The following is a 20,526-nucleotide window of genomic DNA, read 5'->3' as shown; positions in this document are numbered from 1 at the left end:
ATCCCCATGGCGGCGGAGCGCGCTCCGCCGCCATGGAGGATTCTGCAGGGCAGCGGGAAACCGGCGGGAGACCTCCGGTTTCCCGCATCTGACCGCGGCCGAACCGCCGCGGTCAGAATTCCCTGCGGGGCACCGCCGGTCTGTCGGCGGTGCTCCCGCCGACCCTGGCCCCGGCGGTCTGAGACCGCCGGGGTCAGAATGACCCCCTATATGTTGATGCTGGATGCAGAGCTGATCTCTTTCCCATCAAGGAGCCCAAAGGGAGACCCCCTGTGTGGTTTCTCTATAGAAACAATCCTGTACCACTTTCATCCTGGCACCCTTCGGGTAAGAAGGAGCTGGCTTGTGGAGCCCTCTGAAGGCCACACATTCAATAAACACCCCAACACTTCTTTACCACCCACACCAACCAGCAGTAGAAGGCATTACACGTCTAACACCCCCTCAACAGAGTCCTCACAGGCCGGCAGACTGCATCTCATGACCATCACATCACAGCCCACACCAGACTGATCCACTTGCGTGCAACACTGGGGCCTGTAGTGGCTGTGCGGGGTCCTCTGGAAGGTGGGGACCTTTATTTCAAGGTAGGCCCTTAGTTACAGCCACAACCTGGTAACTTTCTACTGTACATCACCCAACACGACAGCAATGCCAAGTCGAAGGACCTAGCAGGCCCCTCAGCATGTTAGCCAGACCTCAGGGGCCCTCAGAAAAACACTGAATTTTCTAGGATAAGACACACTGACAGAGCACAGTAATTTACTCACAAATATACAGTACACACAATTACGACTTGCATCTAAAAAGTTTTCACTAATACGTAATTACTAATAACTCTTGTGGCATGTTCACCCATTCATCTTCCCATCTCTTTCTTTTGCAATCTTTTTACTTTTTGTGTGAATTTCACTAAAATTACTAATTTCATCCGGATACTAGATTATTTCCACATCGCTTTCACCAAATAGTATGTAATATGAATACGTTCTGGTTTTATGGTTGCTGAATTACAATACTGATCTCGCAGTACCCCTTCCCCTCCCGTTTTTTCTTGAGGATTACCAAACACAACCTCAGCAGTCCGTTTCTTATGTTTATTATTTGTATGGGACCGGTAAGGAGGACTCTTAATTGATAGTCCGTCTTTGATGCCGTTAAAGGCAACCTCGATAGTCCGTCTTCTATTTTGGACGTGCACATGTTAAATGGAGAGCTTCCGGTCACGGCACTTGTTGACATACTTGCGACCACTTCAGATATAGGTTTCTTTGGACTGATACAGCAGGAAAACCCCAGGATATATTTCGCCTGGAGAGGATTATGGTTTCCCGCAATTGACTGATACAAATAGTGTCATTTCACTCTGTTTCATGATATGGATTCCCAGCCCTGTTGAAGTCGGTGGACGAAACACGTGTTGGCTGTGAAATAAATATGGAACTGATGAGCACATAAGACTGTGAGGCCAATATTGGAATTGATGAGCACACAATTATTGGCTAGGAGGCCAATGGAAATCGGAGAGGCACATGCTTGAAATATGAAATCTTTGGATGTTTTGTTGGAATTAACTTTGATGGTGCTTATGTGATGAGAGTACGGAATATGAACACGGGACAAAGACATTAAAATCCCATGAAAAGTTGCATTGAATCATAAGACTGTAACACGCCTCCTCTGTGTTGGATTTATTCCTAACGTAGTCGTAGGACGGAACACTGTATTTATGAAATGTATTTTTGGGAGTTATTTACTAATGCTTATAACTAGCACGCAGGCATCTCATATGTGTGCAGTAATAATAACGGGTGCATGTTCAGGGTGTGCCGTCCGAATCTGAATGGTATGTATGGCTGTTTTGTGACCATGAATGTAGTCGCAAAACAATCGCAGTTAGCACCAATTTTAAATTAGTGTTAACCCAGTCCCCTTCCCCTTTGTGAATGCATACAAAAATGTTTTTTAAGAGCAGGCAGTGGTCCCTTTAAAACAAATGAAACTGAAATGTTTCTTTTTTTTTCTTTTTAAACGCATCCTGTTTTCCTTTAAGAAAACGGGCTGTGTTTAAAAAAAAATAATAATTTCTTTATTTAAAAGCAATCACCGACATGGTGGTCTGCTGACTCCAACAGGCCACCACCCCTGTGATTTTTGCGACTCCCAGTGGGTCACAAATTGTAGTCACCTCATTAATATTACCAACGGGAATTGCAAAAGAAACTCAATGGAATTTCTTACATTTGGAATTGTGATTTCCTCATTGCAATTCACATGAAATCGCAATTCCAAATATTCGTACATGTGGCCCATAACGTACTCCACGTATAACTTTACCAATGCACAGTGGCATCGCCCTTCTGTTCAGTGGAATAATACAGTATGTAAACATATACATTCTTAGACTGGCCTGTTTGGAAATAGTGCAGTGTCCAGTGCTTTAAAGTACTGAGTACCTGTACTTCTTTAATTTGAAATGGAGAGTACCTGCACTTCTCAGCCCTGCTGTAATACATTTACTGGCAGCGTAGCAGCAATACTCAGGAGCAAAAAGGTATTAAAAAATAGTGGTTTCCAGCACTTCTACATTTCCTTTTAAAGCACTGGCAATGCCAGATCAGCTGGACCAAAAATCCAATGTGGCCTGGATATTTGGACAAAAAGGACTGGTTTTCTGGCCAAGGCATGCATGTTTTTACCTGCTTACATTTATGCTTCTACTTAAAGAGCTTAAGCAGATGAGCAGAGCAGTAGCTGCGTTTTTAGCTCAATGGTCAGCCATAAAATGTCACACCTGCCTCTAATTTTGTACACAAGGCTCCCCTATTTCTGGGAAGCCCCGCTTATGGCAATTTGCACTGCGCACCAAGCGGCTTATGGAGGAGGGCAGTGAGACCCCCAGCCCGGAACAAGCTGCACCAGGATTGGGTGCTGAAGTCGGCTTGGCCCCGGAAGCCCCTGGAGTGCTTCTGGGCCGCCCATCAAAGGGTCTGCGAGTGGGTCTTTTTCCCTACTTGCCGGCCGCAGCAGGATCACCTCGCTTTCTCCGCTAAGAAGAGGATTTCCTGGGCATTTCTTATTTCTCTTTTTTCTCTCCCACTAGGTTCCTTTGGGCACGTCAAGAGGCTCGTGTGGTGGACAGCCTTTCAGCAGCAGCCCTGTGCGCCTTGCTGGGAGCCGCACGAGTTTTGAGCATAGCTCACCTGACCCAAGCGTTTCTTGGTGGCGTCTCTGGTAGGGGCCCTGGTAGCAGCAGGTGCGGGTATATTGGGGAATATTGTATATTAGTGCAATTTTTTGTGAACAGCTGGTGCAGACAGGTGAAGCTTGCAAGTGGCTTGTACTGCAGGTGCAGGAGTTTCTTTGGCGGTGGGCTTGAGGGTTTTCAAAAATTGGTATTTCCATAATATACTTGAAGTGGGGGCATTTTCTGCTGGTGTTGAGTTAGTGGGTCTTTTTTGAGGCGCTGTTACTTTGGTGGTGAGCTTGAGGGTTTTCAAGAATTGGAGTTTCCATAATATACCTGAAGTCAGGGCATCTTCTGCTGGTGTTGAATTAGCAGGTCTTTTGTGAGGCACTGTTGTTTTGGTTTACTGCACCTTGCTGGGGTGGCTGGAAGTGACCAGCATCGTCTCAATCGTCTACTGGGCTCCTGAACGTTACCAAGTGTGGTTGCCTGAGTGTTACTCGGTGGTGTTTTGTCTAAAGTTTCCCTGGCATGGCAGCGAGTGGACAAAGGGGTTCCAAGCATTTGCAGACTGAGGCGCTGTTGTATGCACTAATGCTCAGGACAGACGCTATGGGTCAGGCTATTGCTTCATTGAAGTCCCAGACTCCAGTCACAGATGAGGTTCCCGAAGAGTAGGACAGGCCAAGAAGAGCGGGAGTGCCTCCCAGGGTTCCAAACAAGGTTCTGAGATGGAAGAAGAGCAATGTGGCAGTCAGTAATCGGGCAAACGCGAGTCAAGCCACTAGCCATGGTTGGGGGAGGTGGCACCTGTGAATTTGACCCTGGCCCCCGGAGGCTCCTGGTCAGCAGCGTCTGGTGGTATTGTAAACGGCACCTCGTTGAATGTTGGCTCTGGAGTTGCTTCAGGGAGTACTTCCTCACGGGGGATTGTTTTAACAGGATTTGGTGACCCATCTGGCGCCCGTTTTGCCTTGGCTTTCAGAGGTGGGTATACTGTCTGCCCCACTAGTGGAGGACACCCTAGTAGGGGTTGGTGAAGGCAATGTTCTTGAGAGGGCCCGGATCCTTGTTTCTCACCTAAGTACTGTGAAATCTGGTCCGGGAACACAGGGGAGCACGGCAGGACCCAAGTCTATCACCGGTGCGGAGATGTCTGATCCCCCTTCCTCAGTGGGCCCAGTGGAGAGTCAAGCCCCACACATGACACCGAGTCAGGCTCCCACAACAGCAGTCACCACAGGGAGCATCTGCAGCACAGGGGGAGCACAGGCATCTCCCACTGCCCAGGGAACAGAGAGGACAGGTACTGGACCCTCCTTGCCTCCTATGGATCTAGGTGATATCTGCTCTGAGCAGGAGTGCTTAGGGCTGCATGTGCCAATGAGAGTGAAAGAAAAGGTGTGGAAGGGGGCCTATGTTGACATTTTTGACCTGCTTGTTAAGTCTGACAAAGAGGAGGTTAAACAGTATAAGGAATGTGCGCACTCTACTGAATGTGGCCATGGGCCTCACAAAAGGAACGTGCGGGAGACCCCGGTTAACTGGGTTAGGGCCTTTTCAGCAATTTTGGCCGAGTGTTTCAATGATTTGGGGTCTCAGCTGGCCTGCTATCAGAGCTGAATAGTGGCTGCTCACGATGAGTATAGTGGTATGGCATGGAAAGCATGAGATAGAGTTTAGGTGAATTAAGGCTAATAAGTTCACTCTGGGGTGGGATCAGATTCATATAATCACTGGGCTCCATTATATGAACAAATTGCAGGGTACAGGGGATCAGTCCTTCTAGACTGGGGCAACATCTGCCCCAGGGGTGTCAGGGGTGAGCAGAGAAAAGGGGCATGCTGGGATTTTAACCAGCACACCTGCTCCCAGCCCCCAGGGTCCTGCAGGTTCAAGCATTGCTATTCCTACTGTGGTCAGGCCTCCCACCATGAATCCAAGTGTTTTGGAAAAGTCAGAGATAGACAACAAGAAACAGGAATGATGACTCCCCGGGTAACCTATTGGCAATGGTCCCTTGGCCAAATATGTACACCAATCATGCGGCAGCGCAGTTACTGTACAAGGGTTTTAAGGATAGTTTCAGGATCCCCGCTCCAGGCTCTGTAGGCTTTCCCCACTGTAGGAATCAATAGCCTCTCAGACCCAACCCTGGTGTAGCGAGGGCAAAGACTCTCAAGGAAATGTCCTTGGGTCATGTAGCGGGTCCCTCTGAGATAGCCCCTCGGAGGGCTTTGTATGTTCACCTGTGCGGCTGGTTCCTAAGAAAGATCCTGGCGACTTCAGATTGATTCATAATCTGACCGCTCCAAGGGGCCATTCTGTAAACGAAGCTATTGACGGGTCTTTATGCTTGGGTAAGTATATGTCCCTTGAGCGGGCAATCCAGATGTTGCTGGAGCTGGGGTCCAGGGCTGTGATGGCTAAATAGGATACTGAATCTGCTTTCATGTTATTACCTGTTCACCTGGATGACTTCTGTCTCTTGGGTTTCCAATTTGGTGGGCCTTCTATTTTAACAAGTGCATGCCAATGGGTTGCTCTGTGTCCTGTTCCCTATTTTGAGAAATGTAGCACATTCCTCGAGTGGGTTTTAGCCACAAGTCGCAGCACTAGTGGATGCTGCACTACCTGCCTCTGAGCAGTGCAGAGGCTTTGGGCATCTTGCAACAAATGGTGGGTGAGTTTAAGTCCCACTGGCACAGGGCAAGACGGTAGGTCACTCCACCACGTTTGAGTTTCTTGGTATTGAACTGGATTGTGTGGTGGGAGTGTCCAGGCTTCCAGTGGGCAAAGCTGATTCTTCCTCACAGGCCCTACGGTCATGTCTGCAGGCAAAGAAGGTCACTCTCCATCAGTTACAGGGGTTGGTGGGGCAGCTCAGTTTTGTTCTGCATATCATTCCCATGGGTTGCCCCTTCTCTCACTCTATTGCTCAGGCAATGTCGACTTGAAGGTGAAGCACCATCACGTAAGGCTCTCCAGCGAGGTCAAGCAGGAGATGAGGATTTGGGAATCATTCTTGCATGATTTCAATGGAACAGTCATGTGGCTGAATCAGCCCAAGTCCAATGAGGAACCTGATCTCTTCACTGATGCAGTGGGCAGTGAGGGATCTGGTGCCATCTTGTGGTGTGCAAAGCACTGGCTCAAGGAGTGGGTGCACTCTGGGTTGGTTACAAATATTGGTTTCCTTGAGTTGTTTCCAATTCCTGTGGGTTTGAAAGTGTGGCCCGAGCGCATTTGTAATCAGTCTATGATTTTCTGGTATGATAGCATGTCCGTAGTAAAGTGCATAAATCAGCAAGCTGCAGAGTGCAGGCTGATCCTGAGGCTGCTGAATGAAATTGTTCTACTGTGTCTGAGCTTGAATTTCCTGTTCAGAGCTAAGCATGTGTGTCTTGTGTTTGGAACACAGAGCTGCTGATGCCCTGTCCTAAGATGCAGGTTTTCGGATCCTATCACCCTGGAGCAGAGGAAATTCTGACGCCCTTCCCGGAGTATCTGTGGCGGATTGGTGCCCAAGATTACCAGACCTCGTGGCAGCCAGTTTACCTCTGGTTCCTAAGAAGGTTCTGGGATAGAAGGCTTATGAGGGGGGTTTCAATGCCTATTTGGAATTTCTGGGGTGGATGGGGTTATCTGAGTGGTCTGACGGCTTCGTCGATCATGACATTTCTATGGGCACTTAGAGAGGAAGGGAGGTCAGTTGCATGCAATAGGTGCCGCACCACCATTTCTTTCTTTGCTCAGCCGCTTGGGTCACCTGATGGTACAAAGTATTTCCTGGTGAAAAGGACCGTGAAATGTTGGCAGCAACAAGAGAGGACCAGACCGGATGCTAGGCACCCCGTTGACCCAACCAAACTGGCTGCTATCCTGGGGGCTCTTGGTGGTGTATATAACTCTCCGGGGGAGGTCATTCTATTCAGGACGGCCTTTACTTTGGCCTTCTATGGGGCTCTGAGGCTTAGTGAGCTGGTGGCCAGGAACAAAGTTGATGTCACAGGGGGTCTACAGCTGGTAGATACCCAATTGTTGGATGGGGTGTGGGCCTGGCTATCAACCTCCCTCGTTCTAAGGTGGATACTGGCTCCTGGAAGCGTATGTTGTCTGGTTTATAATTTGGATGTTTTCTTAGCTCAGTGGTCCTGGGGGATAGGGAGGGGGGATATTTGTACATGCAGCTGGCTCCCCACTGACCAGATATCAGTTCTCACAGGTACTGAAGTGCGCTTTGTCTGCCGCAGGTTTTGACTCCTCAGAGTTTGGGACTCATTCCTTTAGGATTGGGGCAGCCACGGCAGCTGTGCCAATGGGACTCTCAGGTTCGATGGTAAAGAGGACTGGCAGGTGGTCCTCTCATTGTTACAAAAGTAATGGAAAATTACATAAACTTTAAGTGGTTGTGCCTCTTACTGTGGTCTCCTCTCATCGTCTCGCACTTAGGTGGCTGGAGCATAGAAGTCCCAAGGGTTATGGTGGATGCAGGAGCTGAAGGAATTACAGATGTTTGGGTCATCAGTCACTCTTATGTGAGGCAAGCAGGTGAACTGTATTCAAAGAGTGCCTTTGCATCATGTGCATTACATGCTGGGTTCCACTTTGCCTTCTATGGTCGTGGAGGGCTCTGCCTTGCTCAGTTGAGGCTGGTACTGGACTCTGTGCTGCCACGGGGGTGCTCGCCTCTGGCCGTCATCATACTACATCTAGGTGGCAATGACTTGGTTCCGCTAGGACGGCAGCAGCTTTTCAAACGGGTGATCTCTGAAGTCAGTTGGTTGGCCAAGAGGTTTCCACATGCGGTGCTTGCCTGATCGAATATCATCCCCCGGTTGCAGTGGAGGCCCGGCATTTCAGTACCAGCATTGAATGACTCAGTGAGAAAGATAAATAACAAACTTGCCAAGTTGTTCAGGCCACCCAGATTGGATGTTATCCACATGGTTACATTCAGGGGGGGTCTCTTCTTCCTGCAGGCCGGGTTTCACCTATCTTGTGCTGGCAATGAAATGTTTTTAGAGAATTTCTTAGCATTTTGGTTCACCGCCCGAGGGAAGGAGCGACTTTGGAAATGGAGGCCAGATAGTAGGGCTACTATGCCGGCCTGTGGCGAGGTGAGATCATGATTGGTTGGTGCTATTCAGCTTACCTTTTCTTAACTGAGCAGGACACCAAGGTAATGGCACCCTCCAAGGGGTGCGGCTGGGAATCAAAGGAGGCATCCAAGGGCGCAAGGGGTTGTGAGAGTCGCTGGCATCTGGTCCCCAGGGCCAAACACCCATGCACAGGGCACGAAGTTAGCACTGGCCCTTTGAGGGGGAAGGGAGGGAGGGAATGTGTGGGGTGAAGGGGCACACGATGTAGGTATCCTGGCAGGCAGATGGGCCCCTTTCACAGAGATAGCCCTCTGAAGGGTTGAGGAATGGGGGTGGGGCTCTCCCATATGGAGGACCTACCCCAGGATCACCTAGCCGTGGGTACAAAAGAGTCTGGGGTGTCTTTGTAGAAAAGAGTCATGGTCTCATCCACAGTCACTGAAGTGGAGACGCAGGAACTGAATATTTAAATATGATAGGAAAACAGATGTATTTGCGTACTCTGTTAAGGCTAGACATCTACCAATGTAAATTAAGCTGTAAATAGGATGAGGTTACTGCATAACATGAATTATGTGTTGAATGATTTATGGTGTCTTATGTTTAAAAATAAAAAATAGCTGGGGGTTTACGACTCCCTAACCCAAAAAGAAGTGTTTTATTATCTGAGGGAGTTTGGGGGGTGGGGAGGCCTTAGGAGGGAGGGCTTTGGAATTTGGTAGTAGGCCTCGGCGGTACTTGGCCATATTAAAGTTCACAATAACGACTGCAAAGGTGCCTTAAAATCCTGCCTTATTTTGACGATTTTTACTGATCGAAAGTTTAAAGGGACCATCCTGTGAATGGTGTCACTACACATTTCAAAATCTTAGTTGATGTCATTGAATAAACGTACATTCTTGAACGCCCAATATTGGTGAAAGTTAGCGATAGGTAAAGGGAACTTTTAACTCTCTGGTTGATGCACAATGTTACAGAAGGATTCCGGAAACTTGCCGCACAGGAAGTGCCACAGTACTGTGTTGTGAAGTCTTAAATCATATTTTGTGAATTTGGGCCACTTTTCATTTTGGTTCTCAAGACTCTCTTTTAGCCCTTTGCAACTTTGACTACATATCCACAACTGTCAGTGCACCACAATCAAAATATACACAATTGTACTGTACCCAGGGGCTGCTCCTCCGTAATAGCGGAGGAGCGCCAGCCCCCTGCTTTCTCAGGCAGTGGCAAATATTATTTGTCACTTACTAAGCCACGCAAGTCTGGGACCGGGCCATATGGAGGAAGAGTGGTGGGTACTGTAAAGTGTGTATGTCAGTTTGGCCAGCTATCTTAGGTCGGCCAAACTGACATGCACACTACCTGAGCGAGCTTCAAACCAGCCCGCTCAGGCCAATTCTGGCGCTGCTGTCATGCTTGCTTTAGCATGAGACAGAGAGGGAGCAGCGGGACCTGGAGCAGCAGGAGCAGCAGGTTAGATTTTTTTTTTCATTATTTATTTTTAACCTCCACCCTCACCCCTGACAGTAATCCCCCCCACAGCTCACCACCTTTGATTGGCAGCAGCAGCCACTGACTGTACTCAGTAGCTACCATTGAGGGGCTGATGCAGACAATACAAAGTAACTCTGGGATCCATAGAGTAGCGTGCTACCCAGAGACATACCATTTCAACTCCTCATAGGGGGTAGTAGACTCTATAGTAAACCCACAATATAATCCGGGCCACTGTAATAATGCAATGTTGCGGTTGTGGAGCTTTCCACATCATAATGGATTTGCAGCATTCTCTACTGATTTTAGGAAACAAAACTATTTGTTTCTGGCTCAAGCCGACCAAAAGTTACAAAACACGTGGCAACATGTGGAAGGCCATCCCCAAAAGTCAACTGGTCACTTTTATGTTGGTTATTGCTGTATATAGGTGTCAAACTATTGTAGTGCAGTGAAATCTTCGCCCAGATAGCGTTAACAAGTGTAAAAACAAGCATTTGCAATGCAATGGGTCTTGTGTTTGCTCGAGTTAGAGTTGTTAGCAGTCGTGGCTCACAGGTGTAATGGGGGCAGGGTGGCGCGCCCAAGGGTAGAATCGGAGCCTGTGCAGGCTCTCGCCAGCCCAACAACACAGTGGCTGAGCTGGAGAGAGCCTACTGCGCATGTGTGTTTGGTCGGGCCAAGACAGCCGGCACTCCCCTCACTGCCCGTGACCCCAATGCTCTGCCCCTTTCGCAAGGAAAGGATAATAAACATAGTTTATTATCCTTTCCTTGGGAAAGGAATTGCAGCGGTTGCTGCTGTTTGAGGGGGGGAGGGCACTGGCTATTAGCGTTGTAAATTCCTAAATGGACTTTTCTTGCCAAATAAATTAAAAGTAAAACAGTTGAGATAAGCAAGTCAATTCAAAGTGGCACGGCCTCCCTGTACGTGAGCATGAAGGAGAGACACAAAAGGAAAAAGAAGTTTGCTTGCAATCACACATATGAGCAAACGTGCAATTATCCATGTAACAGGGTTGGTCCCCAAGGCGTAACAAAATCGCCTCAAGGCGGGACAAATGTAAAGCATTTACCATTGTCATCAAAGGATTATTGAAAGGCAAGCCCACCACGGAGGGAAAGTGATGGGCTTGAGGCGGGTGTAGTTAAAAGCCGACATAGATACCAAGACGTCGGAAAGCAGCGCTTGCGCGATACTGTGCTCGACCTAAAAAAGGACAAAATAACGAGGTAATATTGTAGGAGGCTGGACTGGCTTGTAGTGAGTACCAAGGGGTACTTGCACCTTGCACCAGGCCCAGTTATCCCTTATTAGTGTATAGGGTGTCTAGCAGCTTAGGCTGATAGATAATGGTAGCTTAGCAGAGCAGCTTAGGCTGAACTAGGAGACGTGTGAAGCTACTACAGTACCACTTAGTGTCATATGCACAATATCATAAGAAAACACAATACACAGTTATACTAAAAATAAAGGTACTTTATTTTTATGACAATATGCCAAAGTATCTTAGAGTGTACCCTCAGTGAGAGGATAGGAAATATACACAAGATATATATACACAATAGCAAAAATATGCAGTATAGTCTTAGAAAACAGTGCAAACAATGTATAGTTACAATAGGATGCAATGGAGACACATAGGGATAGGGACAACACAAACCATATACTCCAGAAGTGGAATGCGAACCACGAATGGGCCCCAAACCTATGTGACCTTGTAGAGGGTCTCTGGGACTATTAGAAAATAGTGAGGGTTAGAAAAATGGCCCACCCCAAGACCCTGAAAAGTGAGTGCAAAGTGCACTAAAGTTCCCCAAAGGACAAAGAAGTTGTGATAGGGGAATAAGGCAGGAAAGACACAAACCAACAATGCAACAACACTGGATTTCCAATCTGGGGTACCTGTGGAACAAGGGGACCAAGTCCAAAAGTCACAAGCAAGTCGGAGATGGGCAGATGCCCAGGAAATGCCAGCTGCGGGTGCAAAGAAGCTTCGACTGGACTGAAGAAGCTGCGGTTTCTGCAGGAACGCAAAGGGCTAGAGAGTTCCCCTTTGGAGGACGGATCCCTCTCGCATTGTAGAGTCGTGCAGAAGTGTTTTCCCGCCGAAAGAACGCCAACAAGCCTTGCTAGCTGCAAATCGTGCAGTTAGCGTTTTTGGACGCTGCTGTGGCCCAGGAGGTAGAGGGGACGTCGAGCAAGACAAGGAGCCCTCTCAGCATCAGGTAGCACCCGGAGAAATGCCAAAAACAGGCACTACGAGGATGCGTGAAACTGTGCTCACCCGAAGTCGCACAAAGGAGTCCCACGTCGCCGGAGACCAACTTAGAAAGTCGTGCAATGCAGGTTAGAGTGCCGTGGACCCAGGCTTGGCTGTGCACGAAGGATTTCCGCCGGAAGTGCACAGGGGCCGGAGTAGCTGCAAAAGTCGCGGTTCCCTGCAATGCACTCTAGCGAGGTGAGGCAAGGACTTACCTCCACCAAACTTGGACTGAAGAGTCACTGGACTGTGGGAGTCACTTGGACAGAGTTGCTGGATTCGAGGGACCTCGCTCGTCGTGCTGAGAGGAGACCCAAGGGACCGGTAATGCAGCTTTTTGGTGCCTGCGGTTGCAGGGAGACGATTCCGTCGACCCACTGGAGATTTCTTCGGAGCTTCTAGTGCAGAGAGGAGGCAGACTACCCCCACAGCATGCACCACCAGGAAAACAGTCGAGAAGGCGGCAGGATCAGCGTTACAGAGTTGCAGTAGTCGTCTTTGCTACTATGTTGCAGGTTGGCAGGCTTCCAGCGCGGTCAGCAGTCGATTCCTTGGCAGAAGGTGAAGAGAGAGATGCAGAGGAACTCGGATGAGCTCTTGCATTCATTATCTAAGGAATCCCAAGAGACAGAGACCCTAAATAGCCAGAAAAGAGGGTTTGGCTACCTAGGAGAGAGGATAGGCTAGCAACACCTGAAGGAGCCTATCACAAGGAGTCTCTGACGTCACCTGGTGGCACTGGCCACTCAGAGCAGTCCAGTGTGCCAGCAGCACCTCTGTTTCCAAGATGGTAGAGGTCTGGAGCACACTGGAGGAGCTCTGGGCACCTCCCAGGGGAGGTACAGGTCAGGGGAGTGGTCACTCCCCTTTCCTTTGTCCATTTTCGCGCCAGAGCAGGGCTAAGGGGTCCCTGAACCGGTGTAGACTGGCTTATGCAGAATTGGGCACATCTGTGCCCAAGAAAGCATTTCCAGAGGCTGGGGGAGGCTACTCCTCCCCTGCCTTCACACCATTTTCCAAAGGGAGAGGGTGTAACACCCTCTCTCAGAGGAAGTCCTTTGTTCTGCTTTCCTGGGCCAGGGCTGGCTGGACCCCAGGAGGGCAGATGCCTGTCTCAGGGGTTGGCAGCAGCAGCAGCTGCAGTGAAACCCCGGGAAAGGCAGTTTGGCAGTACCAGGGTCTGTGCTACAGACCCCTAGGATCATGGGATTGTGCCAACTATGCCAGGATGGTATAGAGGGGGCAATTCCATGATCATAGACATATTACATGGCCATATTCGGAGTTACCATTGTGAAGCTACATATAGGTAGTGACCTATATGTAGTGCACGCGTGTAATGGTGTCCCCGCACTCACAAAGTCCGGGGAATTGGCCCTGAACAATGTGGGGGCACCTTGGCTAGTGCCAGGGTGCCCTCACACTAAGTAACTTAGCACCCAACCTTTACTAGGTAAAGGTTAGACATATAGGTGACTTATAAGTTACTTAATTGCAGTGTAAAATGGCTGTGAAATAACGTGGACGTTATTTCACTCAGGCTGCAGTGGCAGGCCTGTGTAAGATTTGTCAGAGCTCCCTATGGGTGGCAAAAGAAATGCTGCAGCCCATAGGGATCTCCTGGAACCCCAATACCCTGGGTACCTCAGTACCATATACTAGGGAATTATAAGGGTGTTCCAGTAAGCCAATGTAAATTGGTAAAATTGGTCACTAGCCTGTCAGTGACAATTTGAAAGAAATGAGAGAGCATAACCACTGAGGTTCTGATTAGCAGAGCCTCAGTGAGACAGTTAGTCACTACACAGGTAACACATTCAGGCACACTTATGAGCACTGGGGCCCTGGTGAACAGGGTCCCAGTGACACATACAACTAAAACAACATATATACAGTGAAAAAATGGGGGTAACATGCCAGGCAAGATGGTACTTTCCTACACAACCCCCCCCCCCCCCAAACGAAGGACAATAAGACTAGCCATGACCTGATGAGTCTTCATTGTCTAAGTGGAAATATCTGGAGAGTCCATCTGCATTGGAGTGGCTACTCCCAGGTCTATGTTCCACTGTATAGTCCATTCCCTGTAGGGATATGGACCACCTCAACAATTTAGGATTTTCACCTTTCATTTGTTTTAGCCAAAGTAGAGGTTTGTGGTCTGTCTGAACAATGAAGTGAGTGCCAAACAGGTATGGCCTCAACTTCTTCAGAGCCCAGACCACAGCAAAGGCCTCCCTCTCAATGGCAGACCAACGCTTTTCTCTAGGGGTCAACCTCCTACTAATAAAAGCAACAGGTTGATCCTGGCCCTCAGAATTAAGTTGTGATAGGACTGCCCCTACTCCTAATTCAGATGCATCAGTTTGGACATAGAATTTTTTAGAGTAACAAGGGCTTTTCAGGACAGGTGCAGAGCACATGGCCTGCTTCAGCTCCTCAAAAGCTTTCTGACAGTTTGCTGTCCATAATACATGTTTAGGCATTTTCTTGGATGTGAGGTCATTAAGAGGGGCTGCTATGGAGCCATAGTTCTTAATGAACCTCCTGTAATACCCAGTGAGACCTAGGAAGGCTCTCACCTGAGTCTGAGTGGTAAAGGGAACCCAATCTATAATAGTTTGGATTTTCCCCTGTAGTGGTGCAATCTGTTCCCCACCAACAAGGTGTCCCAGATAAACCTTCCCCTGCCCTATCTGGCACTTTGAAGCCTTGATAGTGAGGCCTGCCTTTTGCAGGGCCTCCAAAACTTTCCATAGGTGGACCAGGTGATCATCCCAGCTGGAGCTAAAGACAGCTATATCGTCCAAATATGCTGCACTGAAAGCTTCCAGCCCTTGCAGGACTGTGTTCACCAACCTTTGAAAAGTGGCAGGTGCATTCTTCAATCCAAAAGGCATTACTGTGAACTGGTAATGTCCTCCAATGGTTGAAAATGCAGTTTTAGGTTTAGCATCTTCTGATAATTTGATCTGCCAATACCCTGCAGTCAAATCAAAAGTGCTTAGATACTTGGCAGATGCCAGTGTATCTATGAGCTCATCTGCCCTGGGTATAGGGTGAGCATCAGTTTTGGTTACAAGGTTGAGACCTCTATAGTCTACACAAAACCGCATTTCCTTCTTTCCATCTTTGGAATGGGGTTTTGGTACAAGTACCACAGGAGAAGCCCATGGACTTTCAGAGTGCTCAACCACTCCTAGTTCTAACATTTTCTGTACGTCTTGCTTTATGCAGTCCCTGACATGGTCAGGCTGCCTATAGATCTTACTTTTGACAGGTAAACTGTCTCCTGTATCTATAGTGTGCTCACACCAAGAAGTGGTACCTGGCACAGTAGAGAAGAGTTCAGAGAATTGATCTAGGAGATTTATGCAATGGTCTTTCTGCTCAGCAGTAAGACAATCAGCCAAAACTACACCTTCCACAAGAGCATCTTGTTCTGTGGAAGAGAAGAGATCAGGTAGAGGATCACTGTCTTCTTCCTGTCCCTCATCAGTTGCCATGAGGAGGGTGAGATCAGCCCTGTCATAGTAGGGTTTTAGGCGGTTTACATGGAGTACCCTAAGGGGACTTCTTGCAGTGCCTAAGTCAACTAAATAGGTGACTTCACCCTTTTTCTCAACAATTGTGTGGGGTCCACTCCATTTATCTTGGAGTGCTCTTGGGGCCACAGGCTCCAAGACCCACACTTTCTGCCCTGGTTTGTACTGAACCAAAACAGCCTTCTGATCATGCCATTGCTTCTGGAGCTCTTGGCTGGCCTGAAGGTTTTTACTGGCCTTTTTCATATACTCAGCCATCCTTGATCTGAGGCCAAGTACATAATCCACAATATCTTGCTTAGGAGCTTTTAAAGGTTGTTCCCAACCCTCCTTTACAAGTGTGAGTGGACCACTAACAGGGTGTCCAAAAAGAAGTTCAAAGGGGCTGAAGCCCACTCCTTTCTGGGGTACCTCCCTGTAGGCAAAAAGGAGGCATGGTAACAGGATATCCCATCTCCTGCGGAGTTTTTCAGGGAGACCCATAATCATGCCTTTGAGAGTTTTATTAAATCTCTCCACCAGTCCATTTGTTTGTGGATGATAGGGTGTAGTGAACTTGTAAGTTACACCACACTCCTTCCACATGGCCTTTAAGTATGCAGACATGAAATTGCTTCCCCTGTCTGATACTACTTCCTTTGGGAAGCCCACCCTGGAAAATATTCCCGGGAGGGCTTTTGCCACTGCAGGTGCTGTAGTGGTTCTTAAAGGAATTGCTTCAGGATATCTTGTGGCATGGTCCACTACCACCAAGATAAACCTATTGCCTGAAGCAGTAGGAGGGTCAAGGGGGCCAACTATGTCAACCCCTACCCTTTCAAAGGGTACCCCAACCACAGGCAGTGGAATAAGGGGTGCCTTTGGAGTGCCACCTGTCTTGCCACTGGCTTGACAGGTTTCACAGGACTTACAAAAATCTTTTGTGTCCTCAGACATCCTAGGTCAATGAAACAAGGGAACCAGTCTGTCCCAAGTTTTCATTTGTCCCAGGTGCCCAGCTAGGGGAATGTTGTGTGCAAGAGTTAGGAGGAACTTTCTGTACTCCTGAGGGATCACTAATCTCCTGGCAGTTCCAGGTTTAGGATCCCTTGCCTCAGTATACAAGAGGTTGTCCTCCCAGTAAACTCTGTGAGAGTCACTGACATCCCCATTAGCCTATTTGACAGCTTGCTGTCTTAGACCCTCTAATGTGGGACAGGTTTGCTGTGCCACACTCAGCTCCTCCCTGGCAGGCCCCCCTTCACCCAAAAGCTCAGCAGTGTCTGCTTGAAGCTCCTCTGGTGTAGGTTCTGCACAGGGAGGGAATTCTTCTTCCTCAGAAGTAGAATCCACTGTAGAGGGAGGGATAGTAGGAAGTGGTTTGCTTCTACTAGCCCTAGCTTTAGGGAGCACTTGGTCCATTGTTCCAGGATCCAAGCTTCCCTGTCCTTTTTGCTTTTTGGCCTGAGCCCTTGTCAAAGCAAAAATATGCCCTGGGATGCCCAGCATTGCTGCATGGGCCTCCAACTCCACATCTGACCAAGCTGATGTCTCCAAATCATTCCCTAATAGACAGTCTACAGGTAAATCTGAAGCTACCACAACTTTCTTTGGACCAGTAACCCCCCCCCCCAGTTGAGATTTACAACAGCCATGGGGTGGCTAAGTGTGTTGTTGTGAGCATCGGTTACTTGGTACTGGTGACCAAGTAGGTGTTGTTCAGGGTGGACCAGTTTCTCTATGACCATAGTTACACTGGCTCCAGTGTCCCTGTAGGCCTGAACCTCAACACCATTTATTAGGGGTAGCTGCTTGTACTTATCCATATTAAGGGGACAAGCAACTAAGGTGGCTAAATCAATAGCCCCCTCAGAGACTAACACAGCCTCTGTGGTCTCCCTAACAAGACCAACCCCAACTAAGTTACCAATAGTGAGCCCAGCTACTCCCTTGGATTGGCTATTAGTAGGTTTGCTCCCACCACCACTGCTATTAGTAGGGACATTAGGTGTAGCAGTAGGGGTTGTAGTGGTAGGAGGCTTGGTGCTTTTCTTTGGACAACTGGGATCTGTTGTCCAATGGCCTTTTATTTTACATAAAGAGCACCATGGTTTATTTTCCTTATTTTGATTAGAAGAGGATTTGGGCCCACCACCCCCACCAGAGTGTTTTTGTGGGCCTGATGAAGACTCATTTTTAGATTTGTCCCCACCCTTGTCAGAAGACTTACCATCCTTCTTCTTGTTGCCATCTTTGTCACCCCCTGTATGAACTTTTCTGTTCACCCTTGTTCTGACCCATTTGTCTGCCTTCTTTCCCAATTCTTGGGGAGAGGTCAGATCAGAGTCCACCAAGTACTGGTGCAACAAATCAGACACACAATTATTAAGAATATGCTCTCTCAGGATCAAGTTATACAGGCTGTCATAATTAGTAACTTTACTGCCATGTAACCACCCCTCCAAGGCCTTCACTGAATGGTCAATGAAATCAACCCAGTCTTGTGAAGACTCCTTTTTGGTCTCTCTGAACTTTATCCTGTATTGTTCAGTGGTTAAGCCATAACCATCCAGGAGTGCATTCTTAAGAACTTTGTAATCATTAGCTTCATTTTCTTTTACAGTAAGGAGCCTATCCCTACCTTTTCCACTAAATGATAGCCATAGGATAGCAGCCCACTGCCTTTGAGGGACATCCTGTACAGCACAGGCCCTCTCAAGTGCAGCAAACCACTTGTTAATGTCATCCCCCTCCTTATAAGGGGGAACTATCTTATGCAGATTCCTGGAATCATTCTCTTTTGCAGGATGACTATGGGGAATACTGCTGCTGCCACCATGGGTTTCTAAACCCAGTTTCTGTCTCTCCTTCTCTACTTCTAAAGTCTGTCTATCCAAATCCAGCTGTTGCTTCTTGAGCTTCAGTCTGGTTTGTTCCACTCTCAATCAATTGAGTTCCCTTTCTAACAGTCTGTCATCAGGGTGGGTGGGAGGGACATGCCTTGAAACAGTATGGTGAGAATGGACAGAAGGAGACCTGTCCCTTACAGAGGGCACCCTAACAGCTTGGCTAACAGAAACATCAGTACCACTGTGGTGAGAATAAATGCTTTTGCTATGATGTGAGACAACACTATTTGTATGGTGTGGCTCTTCATCATTACCAACTATGCTAGACTGTCTAGTAATGGGCAGGCTAGGAAGTTTCTTTCCTGAATCTTTTCCTGGGGGAGTCCCTGGATCAGATTGGGAACCATTAGCTACTTTTTCAACAGATGGGGCACTTCTAGCCTTATCCTGTTCTCTAAGCATGTTAAGTAACAATTCCAAGGAAGGATTCTTCCCTACACTCAAACCTCTCTCTATGCAGAGACTCCTTGCTCCTTTCCAGCTAAGGTGATCATATGCAAGTTTGGACAGATCAACATTTTGGCCTGTGCCAGACATTTTTAGAGAGAGTTAAAGTGATAGAAAAAGAGAAAAAAGTTTGTCAGAGCTTTTAGAAAGACAGAGAAAAAAACTTTTTAAACTTTTTAGAACTTTTTAGAAAGTTAGAAGTACTTTTCAGCACTTAGAAAAGAGTGAAAAGAGGAAATGCAAAACTTTTTGGCAATGTGTATATACACTGAACTTGTTTTGTATATTTTTCTCTTATAAAAAGTACAACGACAAGAGTGGTAAGTAGTCTCAAAGCACTTATCCCACCGCTGCACAACCAATGTAGGAGGCTGGACTGGCTTGTAGTGAGTACCAAGGGGTACTTGCACCTTGCACCAGGCCCAGTTATCCCTTATTAGTGTATAGGGTGTCTAGCAGCTTAGGCTGATAGATAATGGTAGTGTAGTCGGGCGATCCTGGCTACAAGCGAGCCGAATGACGTATCGGCCGAGGCCGATACGTCATTTCCGCGTTTTCCCGTTGCCGGGGAGACGCGGTCCGAGAGCGGCAGGCGGGACGGCGTTGCCCGGGAAACGACGTCAGTTTCCCGGGCTGGGCTGCCTAAAGAGGGAGACGCGCTGGGAAGGGGAGACAGAGGAGGAGCGGAGAGGACCACGGAGACAGCGAGGCACGGGAAGACCGAGGAAGAACAGAAGACCAGGAGAGAAGCTGATGAGGAGCTGGAGGAGAGAGGGAGAAAAGAAGAGCCCCAGAGCCTGGAACCAGGAGACCCGCAGGAGGAACACTACCAATCCAGCCACGACCCTGGAGGGTCGTGGCTAAACAGGGTACGGTCCATTTGGACTAAAAGAAGGGAAATTGGAGGGAAAGGGACTGGGGAGGGGTCATAGAGGAGGGTTGGAAAGGGAGGTAGAGGGAAGGGCACTATAAATAGCTCACCAGTGTCACTTATTCCTACACTAGAAAAATAGTTGTGGTCACACTATTTCCCTAAAACACGCCTCACCAGCACCAACCCCCTCCTTTCGTGTGTACCACCTCCCAGTCCAGGGATAAGAGAAAAGGGAAGAGTCCCAAGTAAAAATCCATACTTACCTTAGCATTTTCCCTTCTATTTTCAGCATCCACCCGGACTCCGACGAGCGAGCGAGGCAGATTGGTCACCTGTAAAACAAGAAGCAAGAACATATAATCACAAACCTGGGAAAAGATATGGAAGAAGAACAAAGCGACTAAGAAAGACTATAATACTTGTGGTTTGGTTGCACATACCCTACTTTCCGCCTAACTAAAACCAAAAATAATAAACCACTTACCCCTAACTAAACAACGCTTCAGTGGTCTTTATACTGTTCGACCTGCGACAGTGGTGTCAGAAGTGGGATCTAGATCTGTGTGGCCTCCCCGCAGTAATCGAACAGTATAACAATGAGTGACCAACCCTCGTTGGAGGATATGATAAAGCAATTGGCCGAGGGCCAACGTCATCTCCAGCTGGTGTGGGAGGCTCACCAGCGAGAAGCCAAAGAGGACAGGGAAGCGTTACAGTCCGCTTTGA

Source organism: Pleurodeles waltl, chromosome 12, assembly GCF_031143425.1.
Source record: "Pleurodeles waltl isolate 20211129_DDA chromosome 12, aPleWal1.hap1.20221129, whole genome shotgun sequence".
Classification (NCBI taxonomy): Eukaryota; Metazoa; Chordata; class Amphibia; order Caudata; family Salamandridae; genus Pleurodeles; species Pleurodeles waltl.
The sequence above is the reverse complement of the archived record's forward strand: the minus strand, read 5'-3'. Positions refer to the sequence as shown.